The sequence below is a fragment of the Canis aureus genome, chromosome 23 (assembly GCF_053574225.1).
Source record: "Canis aureus isolate CA01 chromosome 23, VMU_Caureus_v.1.0, whole genome shotgun sequence".
In the NCBI taxonomy this organism is placed as follows: domain Eukaryota; kingdom Metazoa; phylum Chordata; class Mammalia; order Carnivora; family Canidae; genus Canis; species Canis aureus.
Window position 1 is genome coordinate 6,389,783 of NC_135633.1, and position 16,810 is coordinate 6,406,592.

At 39.6% G+C, this 16,810-nt stretch overlaps 2 long non-coding RNA genes across 2 annotated transcripts in view; one reads left to right on the top strand and one right to left on the bottom strand.

Moving 5' to 3' along the window:
- The window catches only part of LOC144294524 (uncharacterized), a 267,849-nt gene that overhangs the window by 227,143 nt on the left and 23,896 nt on the right, over positions 1-16,810 (bottom strand). The gene's annotated exons all lie outside the window — the stretch shown is intronic.
- On the top strand, positions 14,081-16,467 carry LOC144294521 (uncharacterized). Its single transcript, XR_013361885.1, has 3 exons — positions 14,081-14,251; positions 15,461-15,592; positions 16,311-16,467. It is a non-coding gene; the product is annotated as an uncharacterized LOC144294521 (long non-coding RNA).

Below are 16,810 nucleotides of genomic sequence, written 5' to 3' on the forward strand. Positions count from 1 at the left end.
TCTCTCTGTCAAATAAATCAATAAAATCTTAAAAAAAAAAAGTCCCCATAATAGGAGGACTGACTATTAAGAAATGCTGCTATAAGTAGTCGGGAAGAGTAAATCAAGAAAATTAAAACAACATGGAATATTTTTGCTGCTGAATCTTAATACTGGCAATATTCATAAAGCATTTCATATCATTACACTGAAGTTCTAGATTTTCCTCATTCCAATGAACATAGAAATGTCTTGAAGCTATTTCTGGATGTGTCCGTGAGGGTGTTTTCAGATGAGAGCAGCGTCTGAGTCAGTGGACTCAGTAGATTGGCCTCCCCAGTGAGGCTGGGCATCATCTAATCTGTTGAGGACCTGAGTAGAACAAAAGGTGGAAGAAGGAGGAATTCACCCGTTTTCGCCTCCTTCCTGCCTGCTTGAGTTTGGGACATCTCATTTTATCTTCTCCAGCCCTCAGACTGGGGTTTAAACCATCAGCCCCTAGTGCTTGGGCCTTCAGACTGGGACTGAATTATATGACCAGTTCTCCCCGGGTCTACAGCTTATAGGTCACAGATGTAGGAAATTCTCAGCTTCCATAATCATGTGAGCCAATTGTTCATAATAAGTCCTCTCTCTCTCCCTACTTCTTTCTTCTCTCCCTCCATATTTATATGTGAAAAGCACAGGTTGCAAAGTATGTCCTAGTCTATGATCACATATATGACGCACATGCGCACACACACACACACACACACACACACACACACACCACAAATCAGGAGTTGTCAGATACCACTGACAAAAATTAAGGTGAATAATGATTAGGAAAAAAATGAACCTGGGGTACCTGGGTGACTCCATCGATTAAGTGTCTGCCTTTGGCTTAGGTCATGATCCAGGGTCTTGGGATCAAGCCCCGAGTTGGGCAACCTGCTCAGTGAGGAGCCTGCTTCTCCCTCTGCTGCTCCCCCAGCTTGTCCTCTCTTGCTCTCGCTCTCTCTCTCTCGAATAAATATTTTTTTAGATCTTTAAAGAAATGAACGTTTTGTTTCCTATAACCTATAAATGGGACTTAGGGGTGCTACGATTGGAGGCCACAAGGTTTGTTGTCCAGAAAAATGTAGAAGGATTGAAGTAGAGTTTCCTAAAAGAAAAATGGATGTTGTTTTTACCTAAAGAAGGGTAGGAAAGACTGCTGAACAAGCCAGGAAAATAATAACTACTTCCAACTGAATAGATGAAACAGACAGATAGATGGTTAGATAAACAGACTAGCGCACATGGAAAAAATAATAGATATGTGACGCATACTAATAGCTATTTTATGTGGATGGTCATATCTGGATAGTTAATTTTTTTTCCTTCTTGGACATTCTCTACGTGTGGTGGATACTTTGACTCTCAACCCCCATTCTACTCTTCTTCAATTTGGAGGCTCTAGAAAGCTATCACCTGGATCCCCCCAATATTCTTGCAGCTAGAGACTGAGGGAAAAAAGCAGACTTCCTGCTGAGCAGAGAGCCTCATGTGGGGTTCCATCCCAGGACCCCGAGATCATGACCTTAGCCAAAGGCAGACTCTTAACCTACTGAGCCACCCCAGTGCCCCCCTGGTCTATCTTCCTAATACCTGGATCACAGCTTCAGCTGCTCTTTCTCCACTGTGAGAGGCGGTTGTCCCAGGATATAATCATGGCTGCTTCAGAGATAGGAGCTCCTCTTGTGGATCAGCTCTGTATTATTCTGGAAACCAGTCCAGAAAGTCTGGCCCAGGAATTCTTCCGTCAGCCCTTCCAAAAATTGGATAAGTACCTAATAGCTTGTCATTAAATTCCTTTCTGCTTGAAATACCTAATTTCTTTTTCCTGCATATGGCCCTACTGATTCACCTATATTTCACCCTATGGTGACTGTTAGTATACCCATCTTGTATAACAAAAATATTTCTTCTGAATCTCATTCCACTCCTCTCCAACACAAACTTATTTAAGGTGGTCTAAAAATGCCCTCTGTTCATTCTTCTGTGTATGCATTTGCATTGTCTGTGTCTCCCCTTTGGCACATGGTGCAGCAGCAAAGGGTTCTAACATTCCTGCCACATCCCCCCCCCACCGCCCCCCAGCCCCATGCCCAATAAAGCAACTGTAATCTGTGTAGGGAAACGGTAGTGTTCAATATGACAGGACAAAGATGTAGCAGGATGATGTGGTTGGAAATCCTCTGAGCCCATAAAAAAGTTGAGGTGCTAAGAGACTTTTTCCAAAGTCTAGAGCTTCTCCTTGAGCTGATAAAAACAAGAGCCAGGATGATTCAGAAGCATGTGCTTATATATTCTCATCTCTACGTATGATTTCATTATCATTCTTCTCTCAACAGAACTCTGAATTTTGACAGTGCACCCTGGAACTGAAAACCATTGATGTCTGTTTGGCTATGATTCATTTCCTCCTCTTTCCTCTTATAGAAGAAAGTTAACATCAGATGGTATTATTTAGTGTCCTTCTTAGTTTTTTTTTTTTTTTTTAAAGGTAAATGCATATGGGAAAAGTCTGAGCTACCAAAGTATGTCAAATGGGTAAAAAGGGAGTTTCTGACCATCCCAGGCAATCCCTCTGCCCAGGGATAATCACTGCCACCAATTTGGATAAAGCTTTTGTGACCTCTTTTGATGTATTTACATACATTACCTTTTTTTTTTTTTTAATGTGAAACACTGTACATACTGTTTGCTACTTGATATTTTCTCTTAAAAATATATCATGGACACATTTCCGTGTCAGTGTTAATTATACTATCTCAGTCTTTTAAAAGGCTGCATGTGGCCTACTTTATGTAGTTTATTTAACCTTTATCCTATTAATCAACTTTGAGATCATTTCCTCATTTTGATTAATGAAAACAATGAGGCAATCTGTATCTTAATGCGGTTGGAGTTTGCTTGATTGAAAAAAACTCAAATGAAGGTTTTATGTGTCATCTACCAAGAAAAAATGTTAAGAACTACTTAATTTATATATTATGAGGCCTGAGGATAAATTAATACTTTTATTTGTAGTTTGATATAAAATCTGGGTAGGCAAAGTTATGAGTTAGTGTATTAAGTGTAAAGATCATGAACCTCTTTCCTGCAGTAGACTGAAAATAAATTCATGGAACAAAGATCCCATTAACCACTTGCGTTTATAAATGAAATTAAGAAGATTAATATATTTGAAATACAGGATGTATCCACCTCCTAAAAGGAAATTGGACAAAATCAAAATCCGAAAGTATTCTATGAATTGTATCAGTAAATCTTATCAGCGATTTAGTAAAAAGTTAATTAAACATGTAATTTGAAATAGATGATTTTAGTTATCAGAGAAAGTAATAAATACATCTGAAACAAGTTCTGGTCATATTTTGTTTCAAACATATCCCAAGAAGTGGCTGAAAATAAGAGTTTAAGCTGAACTTCATGGTACAGATCACGCTAGGAAATCACTTATTCTTGAAAGTCCTAAACACAATGATACTTAACCCCAAGAACTCTCAGGAGAACTCTAATCCCCACCCCAGTTAGCAGTGGCCTCAAAAGGCAATCAGCAGGGGGAAAGACAAATCAGACCTCCATGGAACCTCAAAGCTCAAAGGCCGCCTAACCCACTGGCCTTGGAATTCCCTTAGCTGCTCCCTACCAGACTACTAGCTTACGTTGCAGGCCATTCCTTACCTACCACAGAATCTTGTCCTGTTTTCAGATACTCTGTTTTTCAAATCTTGGATTTAGCTCCTCCTGTGAACTTTTGGTTTTAGATCAACCATGGAGCCCTCCCGTGACACAACAATCTTAGAGATATCTGAAGGGCAGTTATCACCTCCTTCCTGACGTTCTCTTAAGGGTAAACGTCTTGCCAGTGGAAACTATTCTGAACCCACCAAGTCAATTACACTTTCCAGAAGCCTCTGATCTTCATCATTGATCTTTATTCGTTTTATCAACCCACTAGTACTGATCGACAGCTTCCCACTTGTCAAGCATGACACTCTTACTCCCTGTGAATACCACAGTGAGAAAAGCAAACTTCATGAAGCTTACCTGAGAGTTAGGGCAAAAAAAGACATTGACTGATGTATGTGCTATAAATCATGTCCAGTTACGGAGGGGAGGGCCGTAAAGAAGAGGTGTTCAGTGCTGTTGGGAGCACATGGTAGAGAGCCTTGACCTAGCCCTCGGTGACCGTGGGCTTTCTGGAGAAAGGGATGTGTGAGCTCTGATCTGAAAAATACTTAAGAGACACATGGGTGGAGACACAGGAAAGCAGCCTTCCTAACTGAAAGAAGACTTTTGCCAGATTTTTAGAAGGAGGGACCAAAGCCTGAGGAAGGCGGTATAGCAAGCACGTAGGAAATGACCAGAAAGAATGCCAAATGAACCAGTAACAATTTTTAGAAGTCTCTGCTAAGATAAAAGTTTAACACAAAGTCACAAAGCAGTTTAATTTTAATTTCCTATTATTTTGGAGGATTAAGGACTTGAACGCTGAATATACAAAGATACAAAAATTAAACAGTAGTTTCTAAAAGTCCAAGAAACGTTTGAAGCATTTCTTTTTTCTAATTCGGACATGTCAGAAAGTGTATCCGCAGATTTTAATTTAGTGTTTCATCTTCTTAAAAGAATCTTAGAGGAAGAATAAAAGGAAAACAGCAAGGAATTTAGGGATGGATAAGTGCTTATATTTTTTAAAAAGGTATAATCATGAAGCCTATGAAAATAGAAGAACAGTAAAAAAATAAAATAAAATATTTTAAATATAATCTTTCTTTGGAAAGACTGCAAGAGGTAAAAAGTAGAGCCAGGAAGTAGTTCTTCCTTTTATGAGCTGGTCAGGATCCTTTTATTGTAAAAGTAATACATCGGAAGTTTAAATTTGAAGCCACTGGATATATTAAAGAATCCCAAACAATGGTGTCAACAATACTGTGATTATAAACCCTGGAAATCAGAACTGAAGTTGCCTATCTCAAAAGCAGACAATGCTTTTTTAAAGATTGGTCACCTAGCACCATCTTCTGGCTACATGTAATTTTTGTTTTCTCCCTCCCTTCAAATACTTACTGTATAAATATTAGGATTGTGGTGCCACCTGCTGGATATACATATATATAATATATACATATATATGTACATATATGTATATATTTTTATATACATAAAAACATTTAAACATAAAAACATTTTTATGTATATAAAAATATATATGGTTTTTTTTGTCTAAAAACAATATAACCCTGAAGAGTTGCCAAGGCATTAAATAATTATCTGCAAGGGCATAACTTCTACTCACCCTAGAAAAGAAAGATATACACAAACAGCTAGACCTCCTGATTCTAAGAATTATTATAAATTATCCACACAATTATCCACATAATTATAATATAATTATAATATTATTATTACAATATTCTAAACCATGATAATGTATTCTACTATGGACAAAGAGGCTATATATTCCTTTAGTAACTCACTTTGGTAGTTCCTTTTGCTGTCCCCACACAACCTTTAGACACATGAGAAATTACCTACCCATTAGTTAAGAGGAAAATAAAATAACACTTGAGCAAACCTGAATACATTATTTCTTAAATTTTATCATGCTGAGAAACGGTATTAGCCCCACTGGAAAACAGAGATGTAATTTAGTCACATCTAAAATATCTATTATCAGGGGCACCTGGGTGGCTCAGTTGGTTAAGTGTCTGCCTTTGGCTCAGGTCATGGTCCTGGGGTCCTGGGATCGAGCCCTGTGCCAGGCTCCCTGCTTGGTGGGGAGCCTGCTTCTCCCTCTCCCTCTGCTGCTCCCCCTGCTTGTGTTCACTCAAGTAAATAAATATAATCTTTTTAAAAAATAAAATGTTTTATTAAAGTGGAACACAGAGAATTTGGGGTTTTTTTTAATTATTTTTTATTTGAGAGAGAGAAAACATAAGCAGGGAGAGGGGCAGAAGGAGAAGCAGACCCCCCATTGAGCAGGGAGCCTGATGCAGGGTTTCTATCCCAACACCCTGGGATCATGACCTGAGCGCAAGGCAGATGTTTAACCAGCTGAGTCACCCAGGCGCCGCATGAACACAGAGAATTGTGAACCAATTTTAATTTTTACACTTCATTTTTACACTGAAGCCTCTGCTTTTTCTACACCATTTGTTTTCATTGCTACTTAATGAGGTTTAGGTAAATGTAGACTGTCCATAAATATGATTATTTAAAGCCTATTAAAAGGTCTTCTAATCTCCATAATATGTTTCCTTGTTGGAACTTTCCAGCTTTCAGTCAAGATCACTTCATATCCTTTTATTAACTTTTCCACAGGCTAACCACCACATTTTCTATCTGTCACCATGGCCTTCTTTCTGCCTGGGTATCTGTAAAATCAACCACAAATTCAAATTTTCCATATTGGTATTTGGACAGAATAGCTTGTCACTTTTTCTGAAGTGTTGATTACTTTGAACCTAAAAATAAAAATGCTAAAATTTCTGAGTTTAAAAAAAAAATGCTATTACTCTCCTAACACTAATCATATTTAATGTGATTTAACCTGAGCTTTTTAATTATGCATTTCAAATGTTCTCTTAACTGGCAATATATATGCCAATCAGAATTCTCATCAAAAGGACTTTCTCTTAGATTGTGGGTCAAATTGCACAAAGGATAGTAACTTGGCAGGATGGAGGCAGGTGCTAGGGATCCCCATTGTCCGCAGAAAAACCTATTTGCAGCAAGACAAAGGCCAACCTACAGAAGGAAGCAATGCTAATAGAAACCAATAATTATTATTTGACTGAAGGAGATCTCCTCCTGTATTTCCCAAGCATGCAGACTGAAAAAGAATCCCTTTCACTTTGTTTCTGTTCTTGCAAATAAAGGAATACTAATACAATACTCCAGAAATATTTATTGACTTAATTAATGTTGGATGGAATGGCCTCCATTAGTTCCTCTAAGGTCACTGAGCTTCCATTTTTAAAAATCAATTATAGGGGCACCTGGGTCGCTGAGGAGGTTGAGCATCCAACTCTTGATTTTGACTCAGGTAATGATCTCAGGGTGATGAGATTGAGCCACTCCGTGCCAAGCATGGAGTTGGCTTAAGATTCTTTCTCTCCCTCTCCCTCTGCTTCCCACCTCACACTCACATGCTCTCTCTAAAAAATAATAATAAGAAACAAGCCAATTCAATCATAAAATAAAGGGATTCATATATACTTTACTTTCCTCTCAAGCTTTATGGAGCTCAAGTGAAATGAACACCCTCTGAAAGAGTTCTAATTGAAAAACTTAGGAACGTATTATAAATATCAAGATCTCTTCATATCATTTATATGAATACAATATAAATATAAACCTGAATTGAACGCCAATAAAAAATACAAAAAAATATGTATATATATGGCAGGTTTGTATATATATATTTATATATATTATATATATTATATTTTTAAATATATATTATATTTTTATATATATATAAACCTGCCATCCTATTGAAGAAATCAATCCACGTGCCCAGAAGAGTGCTTCTTAAATACGGTATATGTTCAATAAAGTTTAACCTGTTTGCTGTGTCAGTTCTAACACATGAAGATAGGAATGGGGGGGCTTTCCAAAGGACTTATTATTTAATACAACACTATTACTCACTGTTGTGACAAACTAAGTTAAGTTTGTGTATCCGTATAACAATCACTGGCATCTGTATTTGTCATTCAATGGGCACTTGAAAGAAAATAAGAAAATACATTGCATTTACGTCTTCTTCTCTTTCCTAGAAAAGTCAAGTCATTATGTCTCTCAATACAAAGTGAGAATCATTTCCCACGCTGAGTTTTCAGTTCCTGCTACCTGGAAAACGACTTCCATGAAATACTGATGCAGCTCTTAATGTTCCTGTGATTGTACAAAGAATTGCAAGAGCAATTCATGTTTATCTCTATGATGCTAAGTTTTGGTAGACTAATTAAAGATCTAAGGTAAGATGGAATCAGATGTCTTGAAATAACGGTCTTCAGTAGAGATGAGTGTAACTTCAATAAGGTTACATTGTCTTGCTTACCAAATAGGTCCGTGCTCTATTTGAACCCCCAATTCTATACTATGTATTTTCATGTGTCCTCAAAATAGCAACCTCGTGTAGAAAATTTTAAGATAGCCAAAACTAGAGAATATATGCAGAAGAGATTTGTTGCCCTTGTGAACTTGAATACAATTATCTCCTCTTACGCAGGATGATAGTTTTAGGGTGCTCACCTTTCCTCATCATTTGAAATTTTAAGACTTTTTAAATACTCTTTCTTTATTACTACAACTCAACTCTTAATTAACCTTTGCTCTAAAAACAAATTGCTCGTACTTTTTTCCAATAAGTATAAACTAAATAAACCAAAGATGGCAAAAAAAAAAAAATTTGAATAAGAAGAGTCTTCAAGTAAGTCCTTTAACTTTTTTGTCCCTGTAAATTCAAATAAAACAGTGTAAACGTAGAGGAAATGGAGAGTAACGAGGAGCTATGACTTACTACAAGAGACCATGAGTCTCGAACATTACTGACACTCACATCCAGTTACTTTTTTTTTTTTAAGATTTTGCTTATTTTTTCATGGGAGACACAGAGAGAGAGAGAGAGAGCCAGAGACACAGGCAGAGGGAGAAGCAGGCTCCATGCAGGGAGCCCGACGTGGGACCCAATCCCTTGTCTCCAGGATCAGGCCCTGGGCTGAAGGCGGCGCTAAACCGATGAGCCACCCACATCCAGTTACTTTCAATAGATAATTTCTAGAAATGGATTCTATCTAATAAAGATGGATCCGGTACAGCCGTTTAAGGCATGCCCTATTCAGATGAAAAGTTAAGTACTCAACAGTTAAAAAGTATGACTATAAGTCATTCATTTCACCTTTGCTTTAATAATTTCCTGAAAATTAGTGTTAGATTCTTAAATTCGGGGTTGTTTTTTTCCAAGACAGTTAACTGCCAATCCTGCTAAATAATCCACTATTAGGTTATCTTTAGATTTGTAACATTTCCAAGATGAAACATGAAAATATCGGCACCTTTGGAAGATTTCTCCAGATAGAAATTAAACCACTAGGGTTTTCTGTCCCTCTCTGAAGATCACCCTTAGTAGGGAAAAGATTGTTTAAATTTTGCTGTGAAAGTTGATCACCAGTAGCACAACAAGTCTTTTATGCGTTGTTGATAATGGCATTTGGAAAACGCTGAAGATCCACCCTATTCTTGTGTGTGAAGATCTGCCTTTCAGGATGATGGAGATAAGAAACCAAGGCCATTCCTAACTAATATATTTTTCTGAAAAACTTAACTTTTTCAAGCTCAAGTAATTGAAAAATAGCTCTAAAACACAGAGACTTCATAATGTTCTGGCATAAAGTGACTTAATCTCTTCTGAGGAATAATTTTGAGGAAAGACCTAGTTTTATATTGGGGCAGTCATGATAGGTGCAGAGTCAGCAAAGGTAAAGAGGCTGAAATGCAGATAAATGCAAAACAACCTAGGAGCAAGTTTCCTTGAGTGGCAGCAGGGTTCATGGCATATGACAGGGAGGTGTGGTGCTATAAAGAAGAACAAAAAATGCTCTTGACAGGATGGACCAAGTTGAATCTAAAAACATGTAACTTATTATAGAGACAAATTTAAAGTCTATAACCTAGATTTCACCATACAATTGCCCAAGTACAGAAAAAAAAAAAAAATCTGTTATAAACTCATACATGGCAATGAAAGACAGACAGACAATTTCTCAAAAACTTTGAAAGGTAGGTTCAAGACCACTTAGGTGATTTGCAGGTCCCAGTGCCAAATAAAAACACAGAGCTATTAAAAAATAAGAGGTTTAAGACCACAAGAACAGAGCTTTCAAGACATGACTCCCTGTGTATTTTGCACAGACCCTACAACCATGAAGTTGGCTGCACCCTGGTATTATTTTAAAGGGGTCCCATTCACAGAAGATTCATTATCTGCCCACTCAGTACAAAAACCTCAGCGCAAGGCACAGATTCTAGAACAAAAAGAGGACTCGGTGGATACAGAGATCAGTTGAATGAAAGAATGGTCCAAAGGGGTGGTGAATCTGTCCATGTCCTACGTACTAAGCAGACAAACAGCATTTTATTGTGGAAAAGGAACAGACTTTAACCAGAAGAAATATTTTCAGTGTTTGAACTCTTAGGACTTGAAAAGGATTTCCTCCTTTTCATAAAGTCACGGGGAAACCCTGAATGTAGAAATAGTCACACGTGTCCCTTTTAGCTTATAAAACAGTTTCAGAACAAAAGATAAACTTTGAAGTCAAAGCAAATAATTAAATTTTCTTAATGCCCCAGCATAGGTTCCATGACCCTCTGGGAACTCAGAAAATAGATAAAACAGAAAATCTGTGAATAATGCTCTGCATCACTTGCCATCAGGGAAATACAAATCAAAACTACAATGAGATACTACCTCACACCAGTGAGAATGGGGAAAATTAACAAGGCAGGAAACAACAAATGTTGGAGAGGATGCGGAGAAAAGGGAACCCTCTTACACTGTTGGTGGGAATGTGAACTGGTGCAGCCACTCTGGAAAACTGTGTGGAGGTTCCTCAAACAGTTAAAAATAGACCTGCCCTACGACCCAGCAATTGCACTGTTGGGGATTTACCCCAAAGATACAGATGCAATGAAACGCCGGGACACCTGCACCCCGATGTTTCTAGCAGCAATGGCCACGATAGCCAAACTGTGGAAGGAGCCTCGGTGTCCAACGAAAGATGAGTGGATAAAGAAGATGTGGTTTATGTATACAATGGAATATTACTCAGCTATTAGAAATGACAAATACCCACCATTTGCTTCAACGTGGATGGAACTGGAGGGTATTATGCTGAGTGAAGTAAGTCAGTCGGAGAAGGACAAACATTATATGTCCTCATTCATTTGGGGAATATAAATAATAGTGAAAGGGAAAATAAGGGAAGGGAGAAGAAATGGGTGGGAAATATCAGAAAGGGAGACAGAACGTAAAGACTGCTAACTCTGGGAAACGAACTAGGGGTGGTGGAAGGGGAGGAGGGCGGGGGGTGGGAGTGAATGGGTGACGGGCACTGGGTGTTATTCTGTATGTTAGTAAATTGAACACCAATAAAAAAAAAAAAAAAAAAAAAGAAAGAAAGAAAAAAAAAAATAGCAACAGAGGGGATCCCTGGGTGGCGCAGCGGTTGAGCGCCTGCCTTTGGCCCAGGGCGCGAAAAAAAAAAAAAAAATGGTACAAAATAAACCAATGTTGATACTCCATTTGTGTTTCTGCAACAAGTTGTTTCATTTACGGAGAAAAGCCTACAACTTAATTCTTTAAGAACCTGCACTATTTTTGTACAAATTTACGAAAATAAAATCTAATTATGGAAACATCAAACAAGTAGGATGAGCTGTTTTTTCTTAAGGTGTAAATGAAATATTAAAATATTTCTATAAATCCTGTTACTAATAACCAAGTTTTATTAAAATCCTGGGGATGGCAGAAGAAAAGTGAAGGACCAAATGATTTCATTTGAAAAAAAATGAAAGAAACACTTAATATTTAAACTAAGGAACAATGTGTCACTGTTCAATTTCACAAATCCTATCTTATTCATCTACCTAGGACAGATAAAGTATTCATTGGTGCCATGTTGCTTTGACCGGCTTCATCAGTGTATATTTGTTTATCAAATACTCAGGGAAAGAGAATAAAAACACCAGCTACCTTCTGGAAACATCCTAACAGGTAATTTTCTTTGCATTATGCAACAGACATTTTAGACATCAATAAATGAGCAAACATTCCTTAGATAGAAAAGGAGAAAAATCATTGGATGTGACAAAATTGTGATTTACATATTGATATCCAGAATCATCAATGTAGTTTATGACATAACAAGGCCAGGCTTGACTAACTCTGGAAACTGAGGGGTGCTAGTGGGGAGGTGGGTGGGAGGATGGGGTAAGGGCATTAGGGAGGGCACGGATGTGCTGCGATGAGCGTTGAGTTTTACCCAACTGACAAATTATCAAAAACTGCATCAGAAAATAATTAATACTATATGTTGGCAAACTGAATTTAAATTTTAAAAAAAGGTAACCGTAAGATGATTGTGTTAACTGTGTAAATATCTCATAATGCATACATATATCGAAATATATTGTACATTTTAAATGTATTTGATTTTGTCATTTATACCTCACTAAAACTGGAAAAAATCATTTAAAAAACCCCAAGGCCATACTTAAAGTAATATAAAATAATACTTAGCTATTCAAAAACAACTGCTATCTTTAATCTAGAATTCTCTATATATAAGACCCCTGAAAAGAGGGTCCCAAAAGCAAATAAGTTGGAGAAACAATGTATGATATATATCCTTCTAGAAATTCATAATCCTTTATTATAGGTTCTGTGTTGTCTGGCAGTAGAGATACGTGTTTAACTTTGTTTAACCTACAGGGTTCCAAACTTCTATGAACCTGGTATCCATGTTTGCATAAAGAGAAGAGGTGCTTGTTTGTTTTTCACATAAAACTATAAATATTTTGGAATGCCCATAGTTTCTGGAGTTGACCTTGAGAAAAGCAGCTCTCTACTAATTAAACATGACAAAGAGAAGGAGTTTTCATAATTTATTTGATAGCTGAAATTTATCCATTTTTGCAAGGACAGTTTTTATGCAAAGGTACTGACCAGACTTGGGAAGGTAATGCTTTGGCCCCTTTACTCTCAGTCATATCACACTCTGAGCTCTGTGCTCATGCAGCACAGTGATGACCGTCCTGCAACACCGCTGTCGACCTGGATAGTGGGGAGATTTGAACCATCCTAACGCAGGTGATCCGGGGCCATTCTGGTTGCTGTGCCACATTCACAGGTTGCCTTTCAGCTCTAGACCTGCCCCTCCGTGGCCTACCTTGTGATACGGTATTACAAGTAGGGCTGGGACTTTGTATATTTTTTCTCTTTAGAATTAAAAAGTTGGGAATTTAGCCAGCTCAAGTTCTGGTAGGTTCAGCCAGTGGCGGGGGGCGAGGGAGGTGAGGATGCTGGAGGAAGATTGGAAGGTGAGTGGAGTGGAGGAGGATCTTCCTGGTGCCTGGTTTCTGGCTCTCCGTGTCACGCCAGTGGCGACGCTCCACCTGGCACTAGCATTTGTCTCGACCAGCAGTTGTTTCCAGTTTCTATTTTTTTCTACAACCCAGAGATGGTTTGATGGCTCGCCCTTAATCATACAGCCCCTGCCAGCTGAGAATGCCCCTTCCTAAGAGATCTCTGAGCCTCAGCTCCCAAAGGATTCCCCTCATCCAGTGTCCTGCGGTACCACTTCAGCCTGACAATATTCCCCTCCTCGGAGGTCTATTCCCACCCTGTGGGGGCCCCTCTTCCAAGGCTGTGGAGTCTGACAATCTCAGCCTCTTCCCCAACCTCATCACCAGGCGGAGGAGAATTAGTTTATTTTGTGAGGCCCATGAGGACAGACCTAGCACCAGCGAAGTAGCAGGTTCCTATAATTAGAGACGACAAAAAACTGAAGGAACTGCCCTGATTTTCCTATCCATTCATTCAACCAAAAGAAGGCTCTGCCACAGAATCAACACATGGACAGAAGTGAAAGCATCAGATGGGAGACTGGACCGGATGAGATACGAGGTTCTTTCCAGTTGGATGATTCAATAGTAAAAGGTAACTACGATTATTGAGCAACTCCCCAGTTAGTAAGGAATGAACTCCCCAATTCCTTACTTATAATATTCTTTTAAAAAAATTATTTATTCATGACAAACACAGACAGAGAGGCAGAGACACAGGCAGAGGGAGAAGCAGGCTCCCTGCAAGGAGCCAGCCCGATGTGGGACTCGATCCCAACTTCTAATATTCTTAACGCTCATAAGCAACTCTGTTGTTGGAGGAGCTCATGGAAAGGATGTGACTACAGTTGATTGGAGAGCTGGACCCTGAAAATGCCAGAGGCTTCTCACCCCCTCCTTTGTCTTTGGAATGCATACGTTCTAGCTACTGTTTCTATAGTGAAAGCCATCGTCAAGGACACAGCCTTGAGAGAGAGTAAGGTGCTTTTGAGACCCTACAGGCTTATGAGGTACCCAAACCCCATTAAGACGTTTATTCAAACCTCCAAGATTCAAGTGGGCAAGTGCAGAGACCTACTCATCTTTTGAGCGCCCAAGGCAAGCCTCGCTTGTAAGTTTTCTTACCTACTGAACCTGCCACCTGCCAACCTGGAGTGGCGAGGGGCCGCCTCTTCCGCCTGCCTCTCCTTGTCTCCCAGGAACAGGGGTCAGGTTCAGATTTCACCAGGGAAATTCCCGAGTTTTTGAACCAACACCTATGTTGTTAGATACTATCATCCCCGTCTTATAAATGTAGAAAGGAGAATGGAAGCTGATGTGAGATCATTAATAGGCCAGGATTACAAAGTTTTCAAGTGAAGGCGATGAAGGCAGAATGTGGACTCCCTGTGAGTCCCACCACCCAAGTCCCCATAAGCCTCCGACATCACACTCAGAGACATTCCCTTGCAGCCGTCTCACAGGGCCTGAGTCCTGTGAAATACATTTGAAATAAATAAATAAATAAATAAATAAATAAATAAATAAATAAATAAACAAACAAACAAATTTCAACCTCAGCCCTGGTGGCTTTGTTTGCTCTGCAGGAGAAAGGAGGAGGAAAGGCAATGAGAAGTTGATGAATGAAGAGTGATAACCCCTTGACGGTAGTTACTCATTCATCAAATCCCATCAAAGCCCTACTCCTGCCATCTGGACAGGCTGCTCTGTCCATCAGGAACACTCTGGCTCTAGAACCCCCACACATCCTTTAAAGTACAGCTCAGGCACTTCCACAGGCACTTTCAGGTTCTGTCCTTAAACCCAATGCAACTGCTTTAAAGATATTATCCAACCCAGGGGCGGCACCAGGAGAATCCACCTGTGGACACATCATTCCTGGAAGGCAAAGGTAGATGAGGAACTCAGAAGGATGGAACCATTATCCGCGGCCAGTCTGGCTACCCCAGTCGCAATGATGTTGGCATGATCCTGAAGGCTTCATCTTTAGACGGAATCAGAGGCTCCTGCATTTCTGCACAACATGTGTCCCCTATTACTGTTCCCAATTATGCCGTTTTCCTGTTTTTTTGTTGCTATTTTATCTGACTTGCCTTCAGGGCAGTAATTCAGCTTATTCATTTTTATATTCCCAGGACCTAGCAAGATATATAAGAGTAAGTATCCGAAACATATGTTCTTGAGGTAACATGAGATAGTGAAGACAGCACAGGATTTCAAGTCATTTCCTGGATTGTGAACATGAGCGAGATTACATAATTCTTTAAAGTCGTATTCTTAAAAAAATAAAAATAAATAAATAAAGTCGTATTCTTCCCAGACAGGAGAACTTCAGGAAGGAAGTGGTCAGTGGATTCAAGCACTATCGGTGGGCAAGATTATCTTATTTTCCTAAGCCTAACTCTCCCAAGAGAACTGGCTGTGGTTCCTGACACTGCGCAAAAGCCACAAGGTAAAAAGTGTCCGTTGAATTTAGTAGGAAGATCACCAGTGACCACTTTAAAACAAGTACCAGTGGGGGTAGTAAGAGTAGGAAGCAGGTTGCAGAGCAATATTGCACTGGATTCATGTAAAGAAGAGGAGATGGGAACCACAGGCGGTGCTTATGATTATTTACTGTAAATACAGGAAATGGGCAATGGTCACAATTAGTTGCTTTTCAAAGGGCTTTGGTTTATTAGTTTCAATAGGGGATGACTTGAGCGTATTGCAGTTAATTGTTTAAAGAAAACAGACAATACAGATTGGGTAACAAGGGGAGGGAATAATCTTACACAGGATCTCTGAGAAGATGGGAACAAAAATGAACAGATTTACTGGAGACAAAAAGAGGGGCAACTAACTTTTTCCATTTCACAGGATTACAGGGAAAGGATAATATGGGTACAAATGAGGTGACAGACTTAAAGGTGGTAAGGACGTGAGGTAGCTCCAGTCTGGGCTGTTCGAAGCAATTGGTGGCATAGCACGGAGGTGGAAGAGCACAGGCCTGGAAGCGGGCTTTGGGGATTTAAGTCCCAGCAGAGCTTCTAATGGCGTAACCTCAGGCAGGATATTTAACACGCTAATGCCTTATTTCCCAGATGATAATAATCATGCTCTTACTGCTCTTACTCTCTCCGGTTGTTGTAAGGAGTTGACGACTTAATACATGTACATTCATCCAACAGTGCTGAGCACAAGCTCTGGTGTCCTGTTAGCCAAGCTCCGTGTGTGAAGCAACAGCTGTGTGGGCTCAGACGTTTCAACAGAGGAGAGACAGTTTGAAGAGAACGCCGTAGAGTACAAAAAAAAAGGAAGATCTAGGCAAACACAAAAGAGGTGGGAGGCAATGGTGAAGACCCGGTTCCAGCTGGCGATCATGGGGGTGCCTGGGTGGCTCCACTGGTGAAGCGTCTGCCTTTGCTCAGGTCATGACCCCAGGGCCCTGGGATGGAGCCCCTACATTGGGCTCCCCGCTCAGCAGGGGGGTCTGCTTCTCCCTCTCCCTCTGCCCCTCACCCCTGCTTTTGTGCTCTTTCTCTCTCAAATAAATAAAATCTTCAAATGAAAAAAAGTTGGTGGTCATGGGCAACCTGTAATTGGGGCATTTCTCAAAGCCCACTTCCCTTCCTTCAGGGCAGCAGTCCACAGGGAGAAGGCAGGGGGATGGGGCCAGCGAATGCTGCGG